Source organism: Agelaius tricolor, unplaced genomic scaffold (assembly GCF_023055355.1).
Source record: "Agelaius tricolor isolate 1412-34295 unplaced genomic scaffold, bAgeTri1.0.p SCAF_35, whole genome shotgun sequence".
Taxonomy (NCBI): domain Eukaryota; kingdom Metazoa; phylum Chordata; class Aves; order Passeriformes; family Icteridae; genus Agelaius; species Agelaius tricolor.
In genome coordinates this window covers 670770-682043 of record NW_027269295.1, presented here as the reverse complement: position 1 = coordinate 682043, position 11274 = coordinate 670770, and the positions used below count along the sequence as shown (strand labels likewise).

Below are 11274 nucleotides of genomic sequence, written 5' to 3'. Positions count from 1 at the left end.
GGATGGTGGATGGATGGCACAGATGGATGAGGGGCAGAATGGCAGGAGCAAGGGGTAGAAAGAGGGGTGGATGAAGGGAAGAGTGAAGGGTGGAAGGGAAAGTGGTGATGGTGCCACGATAGATGGGTCCATGGATGGATGGAGGGGGGATCCATGGATGGATGGATGGGGGCATCCATGGATGGATGGCTGGAGGGAGGGATCCATGGATGGCTGGACGGGAGGACCCATGGATGGATGGATGGGGGCATCCATGGATGGACAGACGAGGGGATCGATGGATGGGGGAACCCATGGATGGATGGAGGGGGGGATCCATGGATGGCTGGGTGAATGGCAGAGAGCTGGCAGCGAGGCAGGAACAGGGATGGCCGGACGGAGGGAGGGAAGCACGGAGGGCTGGGCGGGCGGAGGAAGCGGGGGCGGGGGGCAGGTGCCGGGGCACGGCCGGGGCGGGGCGGGCGCGCACATGTGCGGGGCGGATCCGCCGCCAGCCCCGCCCGCCCCGGTGCCGCCGGTGCCGCTCGGCGCGGAGCGGAGCCCGGCGGGGCCGGCCGAGGATGGGCACGGAGCCCCGGCGGCAGCCGCCCCGCAGGTGGGAGAGCCGGGGGAACCGGGACGGGGGGAACTGCACTCACCGAGCCCGGGGTGTCCGTGTGAGCGGGACAGGGGAACTGCACGCACCGAGCCCGGGGTGTCCGTGTGAGCGGGACAGGGGAACTGCACGCACCGAGCCCGGGGTGTCCGTGTGACCGGGACGGGGGAACTGCACGCACCGAGCCCGGGGTGTCCGTGTGAGCGGGACAGGGGAACTGCACGCACCGAGCCCGGGGTGTCCGTGTGACCGGGGTGGGGGGACCGTGAACGCACCGAGCCCGGGGTGTCCCTGTGAGCGGGACAGGGGAACTGCACGCACCGAGCCCGGGGTGACTGGGGTGGGGGGCTCCGTACACCCCGTGTACATGAAGGAAGAGCTCTCTTGTGTTCCCGGGGTGTCCGTGAAAGGCGCGGGGTGGGACTTGGTGCGCTGGGCACGGCCGTGCCCGGAGGGGGCAGTGCCGCTGGCGGGGGCTCGCTGTAAATGGGGGGACAGAAAGCGGCGGCTTGCGGGGCTCGTGTGTAACTGGGGGCACCTCTCAAAGCCACCAGCGGGGTGTCACTGCCCGGGCTGGGCTTTCTCTGGCACCCTTGGAGGATGCCCCTGCAGCCCGTGCCTGGCCAGGAGGAGCCGGTGTCACCCCGGGTGGGGACAGCCCGGCTGCTGTGACTCATTTCGGGACTCTGTGTTTGTTTTCCCCCGGTGGCCCCACGGAGCTGCCGCTCGGGGCCAGGTGTGGGGCCCTGCCCGCCCCAGGGGACCCTCGTGCCGCGGCGGGGTCCCCGGGAAATGCCGGGGGCATTTGGCAGGGCTGCGGGCAGCGAGTGACTCAGCCGGGCCCTGCAGCAGGAGCCCTGCCCTGAAGGGACCCAAAGGTCACCGACCGCTCCCTCAGCTGGGGCTGGGCAGCCCGAGCGGCCGAGGTGCAGCCCCAGGGAAGGCTCTGCTTTGGCAACAGGATGTGGTTTGGGATGTGACAAGCTCGGCAGCGTCACCCCTCCAGCCCCGGGCCGTGCCCGCGCTGCCTCCCGCAGCAGCCCGTGCTGCTCGCTGTGCCTGCTGAGGGCATCTCCCACCGGCTGCTCCTGCGGCCTCCCAGTGCCACCAGTGCCACCCGGGCAGTGCCCGGCCCGGCTGCCCCAGAGCTGCTTTGGAGGTGTGAGCCCTGAGGGAGAAAAAGGCTCTGCTGATTGAAATCGCTAACGAAAGCGGGAGAAAAGAGCTTCCAGCCCTTTGTTTTGATGTTTGTGACAAGCCGGCTGCTGTCCCCAGCACCGATTGCTGTGCTCAGGGCTGGTTTCGGCCGTGCTGCTCCCGGGGCAGCGAAACTGCTCGGGCAGCTGCAGGCTGGGGCTGCTCCTGGTGCTGAGCAGCTGCCATTTGGTTTGTTTTCCCATTCAGGTCAATTTTCTAAATCTCGGCCCGCTGCAAACCCCAGGGATTATGCAGGATGTCAAGGCTTTGGTTTTCCTGCTGTCAGAAAGGTTTCTTGGTTTGGTGTTTGGGTTTTTCTCTCGTTCAAAGCACACACTCGGGTGGAGTTGTGAAGTGTTTCTGAACCCTGGTTGCAAAGTGGTTTGGAGCTCTGGGCGCTGCTCAGATTAGAGCTCAAACATAGAAAGGTGAGAAGATAAGGAGGCAGAGCCCGGCTGTGGTGGTGGCAGCGGTTCTGTCCCTCAGCCACGGTGACTGTGCGAGGTCCGAGGGCTCAGGTGATGCCGAGGGTGCTCTGCACCTTTCCAGGTGTGCTGCAGTGGGAGCTGGATGTGAGCTCAGTGCTCCTCTGCCTTCCCTGGCCCTGTGTGGGCACCCCTGCAGTGCTCCCACAGCTCCGCAGCTGCTCAGGGCAGAGGAAAGGGCGTGGGACGTGCTGGAGGGAGCAGGTGGGGCTCTGCTGTGCCTTGGCCCGGTGAGGGGCAGCCCCACACCTGTGGCCGTGGGACGGCGCCGCTGGCTTCTCCCTCCTCCCCGTGGAGATCAGGGCATCCAGCTGGGACAGAAACCAACCAGAAGTGGCCCCGAGCGCCTTCTTGCTGAATGTGAAAATGAAGATGTGGGCTTAGCACAGAGAAAGAAGAACTGAGAGCAGTGGGAAGTGCTGGCAGAGAGGAGCAGCGGCTGCTCCAGCGGGATGAGCTGCTCTGGCAGCCCCGGGGCTGAGGGCTGCCAGCACCAGTGCTCTGCCTCTGCTGGGCGCCAGGGACAGCCCAGCACAGCACGGGGACCTTGCCATGCTGCTGCTCACCCTGGAGCACTTTCCACTTCTCTTTCTTGGGTGTCTGCTGAGCAGTGGGGCTGCCCAATTTTGCATTATTATTCTGCAAGGGGAAAATTGTGCCTGAGGGTGGCACTCAGGTGAGTGGCCCAGTTGCTTTTGAGCAGCGAGAGGCTCCTTCTGTGTCTGAGCTCTGCTCCCGGCACCGGTTTGAGCTTCCAGGTGAGAGGATGGGGAGGGAGGATGAGGTTTATATGGGAACTCCCTGGGCATCGCACTGCTGCCCACATTGCAGCTCCGTGCTTTGCTGCTTCGGGCTGGAAATGTCGCTGCCCGGAGGAAATGGGAGCTGTGGGTGCAATCCAGGCCCTGCAGCTCTTTCCCTCCCTCTCCTTTGCTCGCTTCCCTCCGAGGCTCAGGACTCCCCGTCCCTCATGTCCGGTGTGAGGACAGGTCCCAGCCACCCAAAGCCATCACCGGGGGCTCCAGGTGACATCTGCAACCCACGCAGGGCTGCGTCCCCTGGATTTGGGGCAGGGCTCTTTGGTGACGGGGTGCGACCCAAGGATATTCCGGGGATCCGGAGAGGGGCCGGGCCCTGTCCCCAGCGCTCCCCGTCCGCGGCTCCTGGGGGGAGCCCGGGGCGCGGCCGCAGCTCCCGAGCGCCTTTCCCAGCGCGGAGACCGAGCCCCGCCGCTCCCGTCCTTGTGATCCCTCTCTGGCCGCCAATTAGCGCGACGTGAGAACTCGTCTCCCCGCTGACGCGCCCGTGTGACTCCTCAGATGCTTTAATTGCGGTGTTTTCGGCGGCCGGGTGCAGTGAAATGGTAATTGTTGTGATTGTGCGCCGGGCGGGAACTGAGAGATGCAGCTCTTTGGCGAAGCCTAATTAGGAAATAGGGACACTGTTGGGAATGGCTCTGCGATGTGATTTTCCTAATGAAAGCCGCTGAATAGGCAGCCTTGTGATGAAGAACAGCCTCGCGAGGGCACTGCCAATTGCTCTTCTCTAGTGTTAATTTTGTATTTCCTCCCCATTGTTTCTAATACCCTCTTGGAAAAGCTTGAAGATAAAATGCTTTATTTCCTTGCGCCTCGTATCCTGTTTGGCAAGCGGCGATTGGAGCATTTGCATCTGGAATACATGAGAGGCCAGGCAGGAGCTCCTTCAGACTTGTTCATCTCTGATTTCAAGCTCTGCCACGGGAAAAAAAGAAAAAAAAAAAAAAAGGAAAATAAAGCAGCTTCAGCTTGCGGCTGCTGGTGCAGCGGGAAGGGCCGGCAGGGATGTGCGGCTGGAGGGGAGCTGGGGACGGGAATGCTCGGCCGGGATGTGCGGCTGGATGGGAGCTGGGGCCGGGCAGCCGCAGCACAGCGATGCTCTGGGAGCCTGGGACAGGGTTTGGAGCCCGGAGCTGGAGCCCAGCAGCCGCAGCACAGCGATGCTCTGGGAGCCTGGGACAGGCTGGGGCTGTGCAGCCGCAGCACAGCGATGCTCCGAGAGCCTGGGGCAGGTTTGGAGCCGGAGCCCAGCAGCAGAAACACAGCGATGCTCTGGGAGCCTGGGGCAGGTTTGGAGCCTGGAGCTGGAGCCCAGCAGCCGCAGCACAGCGATGCTCCGGCAGCCTGGCAGGGTTTGGAGCCCAGCAGCAGAAGCACAGCGATGCTCCAGGAGCCCGCGGCTGGGCTGGTTTCACTTCAGCTCTGTTGAACCTGCAGCGCCTGAGAGCTCACCCAGATTCAGTCTCTGGCTTGGTAAAGCCGAGCCTGGAGGCCGGACCTGCCCGGGCAGCTGTGGCTGAGCGCTCCCACCTGGGCTGCTCCTTCCCGGAACGGGGCTGGAGCCCTCGGGGTGCCCGGGCCGGGAAAGGCCCGCAGGTGGCCCTGGCCGGCAGACGGGAGCCGCTGGCAGAGCGAGGAGGGCACAGGGCAGCGCTCCCTGGCTGATTGGGGCAGTGCCGTGGCGCTGGGACAGCGATCGGTGACAATTCTGGGTGACAATTGTCAGTGACTGGTGCCGCAGGGGCTCTGTATTTGTACGAGAGGTGGGGCTGCGCCTTGGCTCCCCCTCGAATGCTGTTTCATTGCTCAGAATCCCCGCAGTGCCTGGCCTGGGAGCAGCCTGGGCGCCCCCAAAACGCTGCAGGTGCCGGTTTTGGGGTGGGCCGAAGCAGAAGCGAGCGGAGCTGGCAGGAGCAGCCCAGGGAGGGGCCAGGACAGGGGACACGGTCCCGGTCCGGTCCCGCCGCTGGCTGTGTCTGGGCAGGAAGGGCTCGGCTCAGCCCGATGCTGTGGCTGCCCCAGCAGCTGCCGGGGGAGGATTTGCCGTGGCCGTGAGCTCTGCTGCGGCCTTTGTGTGGCTGCTCCGGGTGTTTTCCCTGCCGTGTTTGCCCGTTCCAGGCGGGGCTGTGCGGATGGGGCACGGCTGCTGCTGCTGCTTCGGGAAAGGCGCCTTGCTCCGGGCCTGCAGAAGTGTTTTCATCCCTTCCACAAAGGCCTATTCTTTGTTGTCTCAAATTAGGATGAAACGCTTCCCCTTTCAGCTGCTTCCCCCGTGCTCTGTGTCTATTTAAACCCTCAGCCCAGAGGCTTCTCGGCAAACAAGCTCCCATCCTTTCAGGTGGCATTTCCCTTTTCTCATTGTTTCTGGCGGTCTGTGCATGTGAAACCCCACCAATGTTTCTTCATTCTCGGTGTCTTTGTGTTGATGGAGCTCCTAAATGGGTACACACGGGTGTGCAGCTGCCTGGGGACTCACAGCATCTCTCAGGTGTGGGGGCTTTGCGGTGGGAATGAGGGAATTCCAGCCCGGGAGAGATCCCTGCTGCTCCTCATCCAGCTGTGGGGGAGCCCTGCTGCTCCTCATCCAGCTGTGGGGGAGCCCTGCTGCTCCTCATCCAGCTGTGCGGGAGCCCTGCTGCTCCTCATCCAGCTGTGGGAGGTCCTGCCTGCCTGAGGCTCCCTGGATCAATTAGCTGGGTTGCAATCAAAGCCAACAAGGTCAAAGTTCCCCGAGGGCTGCTCATTAACTGGGAATTGTCCCCAGGCTGGTCTGGTCTCCATGCCAGGGGCTGCTGCCTTGGGGAACTCCAGGGTGTGGAGCAATGGCTGCGAACCCAAACCCCACTTTTATGGCCCAGAGCCTGGGCACTCCATGGCCCTGAGCTGTCAGATCCTGGAGCTGGTTTAGAAGTGATGGAGGATATTGAGCATTAAACACGGTCCCACCTGCTCCAGGTGAGAGTTAACCCCAGCCCACCTGCTCCAGGTGAGAGTTAACCCCAGCCCACCTGCTCCAGGTGAGAGTTAACCCCAGCCCACCTGCTCCAGGTGAGAGTTAACCCCAGCCCACCTGCTCCAGGTGAGAGTTAACCCCAGCCCACCTGCTCCAGGTAAGAGTTAACCCCAGCCCACCTGCTCCAGGTGGGCTCCAAGCAGGGATCACCATGAGGGTGGTGCTTTAGGCTGAAGGAGCAGCCTTTGGAAATGGGGTGTCCACATCACTGTCAGCTCAGTTCCTGGGAACAGGGCTGGCATGAAGCAGGGCTGGCATGAAGGGCTGCTCAGCTCCTGGGAACAGGGCTGAGATGAGGGACTGCTCCCAGGAGGGATGAAGCAGGGCTGGCATGAAGGGCTGCTCAGCTCCCAGGAACAGGGCTGGCATGAAGGTGCCCTTTTCCTGCCCCTTTTGGAGAAAAGCCCCTGTGCCAGGAAGCTCCAGTCCGTCCTGGGAGGACCTGGGGGCTGGAAGTTGCTGTGCTGAGCTCCCTGCTCCTGTGCTGGGTGCCTGGGGGGATTTGGGAGCTTGCTCTGAGGTCAGGGCTGTGCCAGCCTGGCTGGAGGCTCTTCAGGGCTGGGCTGCTCTTGGTGTCACCTGTGGCTGTGGTGTCACCTCCAGGTGAGTCCCTGAGCTGGGGAGAGGGGACAGAGAGTCATGGACGGGTTCTTCACGTGGAGAAGGGGGCACCTCTTGCCTCGTGCTCTCCATGGATTTTGGGCTGCCTGGGTCCCCCCTTTGGAGCCTTCCTTCCTTCCTTCCTTCCTTCCTTCCTTCCTTCCTTCCTTCCTTCCTTCCTTCCTTCCTTCCTTCCTTCCTTCCTTCCTTCCTTCCTTCCTTCCTTCCTTCCTTCCTTCCTTCCTTCCTTCCTTCCTTCCTTCCTTCCTTCCTTCCTTCCTTCCTTCCTTCCTTCCTTCCTTCCCTCCCTCCCTCCCTCCCTCCCTCCCTCCCTCCCTCCCTGGCACGAGGGTGCTGTGGCTGTACCCCCCAGGTGGGGCTCACACCCTCCTGGCAGGTCTGTGACATCCAGCCTGGCCTGAGTGTGATGGGGACAGAAATGTCCCTGCCAAGATCTGTGACATCCAGCCCTGCCTGCCCCTGGCCTGAGAGCAATGGGGACAGAAATGTCCCTGCCACCATCTGTCCTCGTGGTGCTGCAGCCAGCGGTGCTGGGAGCAATCTGCAGGGTTTGGGCAACCAAGCCAGGGACTGAAAAGGCTCCTGGGTTCCCAGCAGGGCCTCCACAATGGCAGGAAGCAGCTTCTAAAGCTTCCTTTGGATACACAGGGCCTTGGGGGAAAGATTTACTTGCTTGTTTATGCTGGAAGTTAATCTGTTTAGTGGGTTTGGCATTAGAGCTCACAAAAAGCCCTCAGAAATGGTCACGCTGCTTGTTTGTAGGTTTGTCTCTCACTTACTCTGTGTCACAGCTGGAGGAGTTAAGCAGAGCCAGAGCCCATTGAAAGCTCACATGTAAACTTGTTTTTCCAAATAGCCAGGAGGAATTGGGATCAGCTCCTGCACAGGAGGGAGCTACGAGGGGAGGGCAGTGGGGCAGGGATTGGGGTCCCCTCTGGGAGGGCCCCCTGTGCCACCTGGGATGGCCCCTGGCCCCATGCAGGCTGGGAGATGTTCATTGTATAGGAAAAACCCACCAGACCCAACCCTGGCCCTCCCCTGAGCCAGGGGGGCAGAGTCAGGAGCCACAGGACATTTGTGGGGACAGGAACCCTGGGAAGGGTTTGGAGGGGCAGGGGAGCACAGGAGGGGACAGGAACCCTGGGAAGGGTTTGGAGGGGCAGGGTCAGTGGAGCACAGGAGGGGACAGGAACCCTAGGAAGGGTTTGGAGGGGCAGGGCTGGCTCAGGGGAGCACAGGAGGGGACAGGAACCCTGGGAGGGGTTTGGAGGGGCAGGGGAGCACAGGAGGGGACAGGAACCCTAGGAAGGGTTTGGAGGGGCAGGGCTGGCTCAGGGGAGCACAGGATGGGACAGGAACCCTGGGAAGGGTTTGGAGGGGCAGGGTCAGTGGAGCACAGGAGGGGACAGGAACCCTGGGAAGGGTTTGGAGGGGCAGGGCTGGCTCAGGGGAGCACAGGATGGTGAGGAGCTGCTCTCCTGGTGTGGCAGTGTTGGTGTTTCCCTGTGCTCTGGAGGTGACAGTGCCACCCACACACGTCCTTGCACAGTGAGAAGGGATTTTCCCAGGGATGGCCACAGAAGGGCCCCGTGTGGGGCAGCTGCTGTGGGGATGTGCTGGGACCCTCCTGATCCCAGCCTGGACGCACCCAGGGTTGCACCAGCTCTGCCCTGTGAGTGGGGCCAGACCCCCCTCCCAGCAGGGATTGTCCTTGTGTCTGTCCCTGGAGTGCTGGCAGGGGTCCCTGGCCACTGCTGGGTCCTGCAGTTCCTCCTCAGCACCAACAGCTCAGGCTGCTGCTGCTGCTGCTGCACTTTGGGAAGCACCTTTTTTCCCTCTCTGAATGATGCACTTGCTGAATTTTTTATCTTTCCCCCTGTGGCACACAGGAACTCCTGTGCTGAGCTCCCACCTCCCCTGGAGAGGAGCCCTGGGCTTCCATGCCACCCTGCTGGGGACACCCAGCTCCTGTCAGGCTGTGCCCACACCAGGCTGTGCCCAGCCCCGCTCCTGGCTCTCACCTGGAGCCAGGACTGCCTGTGATGTGGGGTGGAACTTCAGCCTCCCCTGCGCTGACAATGACTGCTAGAGGCTAAAATTAACTCTTGCATCATGTGGCCAGGGGTTTTCAGAATTGCTGCCAGGAACAAGAGCATTTCCTCTCTGAAAACCGAGCTATAAAACTGGGCAGCTCTTACTCACATCAGATCTGTGTCATTTCTGTTGCCCTTGGGGTTTTTGAGGAGGAGAGCAGAGCTGGCTGAGCTCTGCCAAACTCCCAGAGCCCGGGGTGGGGATGGGGTGGTGATGCCCTGGGTGCCCTCTCCATCCCATCCAGGCTGGGGGTGCTGATGCCCTGGGTGCCCTCTCCATCCCATCCAGGCTGGGGGTGCTGATGCCCTGGGTGCCCTCTCCATCCCCATCCAGGCTGGGGGTGCTGATGCCCTGGGTGCCCTCTCCATCCCATCCAGGCTGGGGGTGCTGATGCCCTGGGTGGCCCCTCCATCCCCATCCAGGCTGGGGGTGCTGATGCCCTGGGTGCCCTCTCCATCCCATCCAGGCTGGGGGTGCTGATGCCCTGGGTGCCCTCTCCATCCCCATCCAGGCTGGGGGTGCTGATGCCCTGGGTGGCCCCTCCATCCCATCCAGGCTGGCTGTTGGAGGCAATGGCTCCTGTTCCTGGACAGACCCAGAGCCACCACAGGGCTCCCCAGCAGAGCAGAGAGATGATGGGGTGCTCCAAAGTCACTGCATGGTTTATTGGCTTTCCTCTTGCTTGGGCTCCATGGTTTTTTGGGGCTCAGGATGATAACCCTGCAGTTTCTGGTGCTGTGAGGAACAGGACACCAGCAGTGTTGGCTGGGCAGAAGCTCACAAAGGTTTCAGGCTGGAGAGGGTTCCTGGCAGCCCCAGCCATGAATAAACTCGGGGAGCACCTGGCCAGCCCCAGCCAGCTCTGGACAGCCTCACTCAGCTGCATCCCCGTGGAGATCAATATTCTGTGGGGCAGCAAGGGCACTTTCCTTCTTTAGCTGTTGCTGAGCGAGGACTTTAAGCCCCCAGCGGTTTCTCCCTTTGAGCAGCTGTGCTCTGGGGAGTTTTTGGAGGGGAACTGGGTTTTCCTGCTGAATGCCCTCCTCTGCAAGCCCCAAGGACTTGGTCCCCCTGAGTCAAGATTTCCCCATTGTTCAGGCGGATGGGAGCCCTTAGCAGTGGCAGATCTTGTGTGCTGCTCCCCCAGGAACTCCCAATGAGGTGTGAATTCTGGGCCTTGTGTTCTGGCCCTGGAACTGCTGGGATGCTCTCCGTGCTAATTAATGCTCTGTAATTCCAGTGCTCAGGACAGTCCCTCTGAAATCACCTCTCTGGGGTGCCTCTCTGGGGATGAGCTCCAGGAGGAACTTGTAAAGAGTGAATGAGGCCCGAGCCACCTCTGGTGTGCTGGAGAAAGCTTCTGCTAATGGGGCTTGACCCCCCTGGGGAAGGGATGCAGGAGACCTTTCCCTCTACACCAGGATGGAATTTCCATCGTGGCAGCAGAAATCCAGGCTTTGGTGGCTGCAGGGACAGGAGTGATGATTGAGTGTGCCCCAGAGTGGAGAGAGGACAGCAGTGATGACTGAGTGTGCTCCAGAGTGGAGAGGGGACAGGAGTGATGACTGAAACTCCTCCAGAGTGGAGAGGGGACAGCAGTGATGACTGAGTGTGCTCCAGAGTGGAGAGAGGACAGCAGTGATGACTGAGTGTGCTCCAGAGTGGAGAGGGGACAGCAGTGATGACTGAGTGTGCCCCAGAGTGGAGAGGGGACAGCAGTGATGACTGAGTGTGCCCCAGAGTGGAGAGAGGACAGCAGTGATGACTGAGTGTGCCCCAGAGTGGAGAGGGGACAGCAGTGATGACTGAGTGTGCCCCAGAGTGGAGAGAGGACAGCAGTGATGACTGAGTGTGCCCCAGAGTGGAGAGGGGACAGGAGTGATGACTGAAACTCCTCCAGAGTGGAGAGGGGACAGCAGTGATGACTGAGTGTGCCCCAGAGTGGAGAGGGGACAGCAGTGATGACTGAGTGTGCCCCAGAGTGGAGAGGGGACAGCAGTGATGATTGAGTCCCCTCCAGAGTGGAGAGGGGACAGCAGTGATGACTGAGTGTGCCCCAGAGTGGAGAGGGGACAGCAGTGATGACTGAAACTCCTCCAGAGTGGAGAGAGGACAGCAGTGATGACTGAAACTCCTCCAGAGTGGAGAGAGGACAGCAGTGATGACTGAGTGTGCTCCAGAGTGGAGAGGGGACAGCAGTGATGACTGAGTGTGCCCCAGAGTGGAGAGGGGACAGCAGTGATGACTGAGTGTGCTCCAGAGTGGAGAGGGGACAGCAGTGATGACTGAGTGTGCCCCAGAGTGGACAGAGGACAGCAGTGATGACCGAGTCCCCTCCAGAGTGAGGGCAGAGCCCTGGTGCTGAGCAAAGGGCGCAGGCTCTGGTGATGGAGGCTGGGAGGACCCTTCTCCCCAGCTCTGGCAGCAGCTGCTGAGCATGGAGCTGTTCTT

General features: G+C 61.7%; 1 protein-coding gene across 2 annotated transcripts in view; it reads left to right on the top strand.

The window, feature by feature from the left end:
- Positions 1 to 477: 477 nt before the first annotated feature.
- PIK3R5 (phosphoinositide-3-kinase regulatory subunit 5) overlaps positions 478 to 11274 on the top strand; it is a 43621-nt gene continuing 32824 nt past the window's right edge. For both annotated transcript variants that reach the window (XM_071452894.1, XM_071452893.1), the window contains exon 1: positions 478 to 595. The gene's annotated coding sequence lies outside the window, so the exon portion shown is untranslated. The remainder of the gene's footprint in view (positions 596 to 11274) is intronic.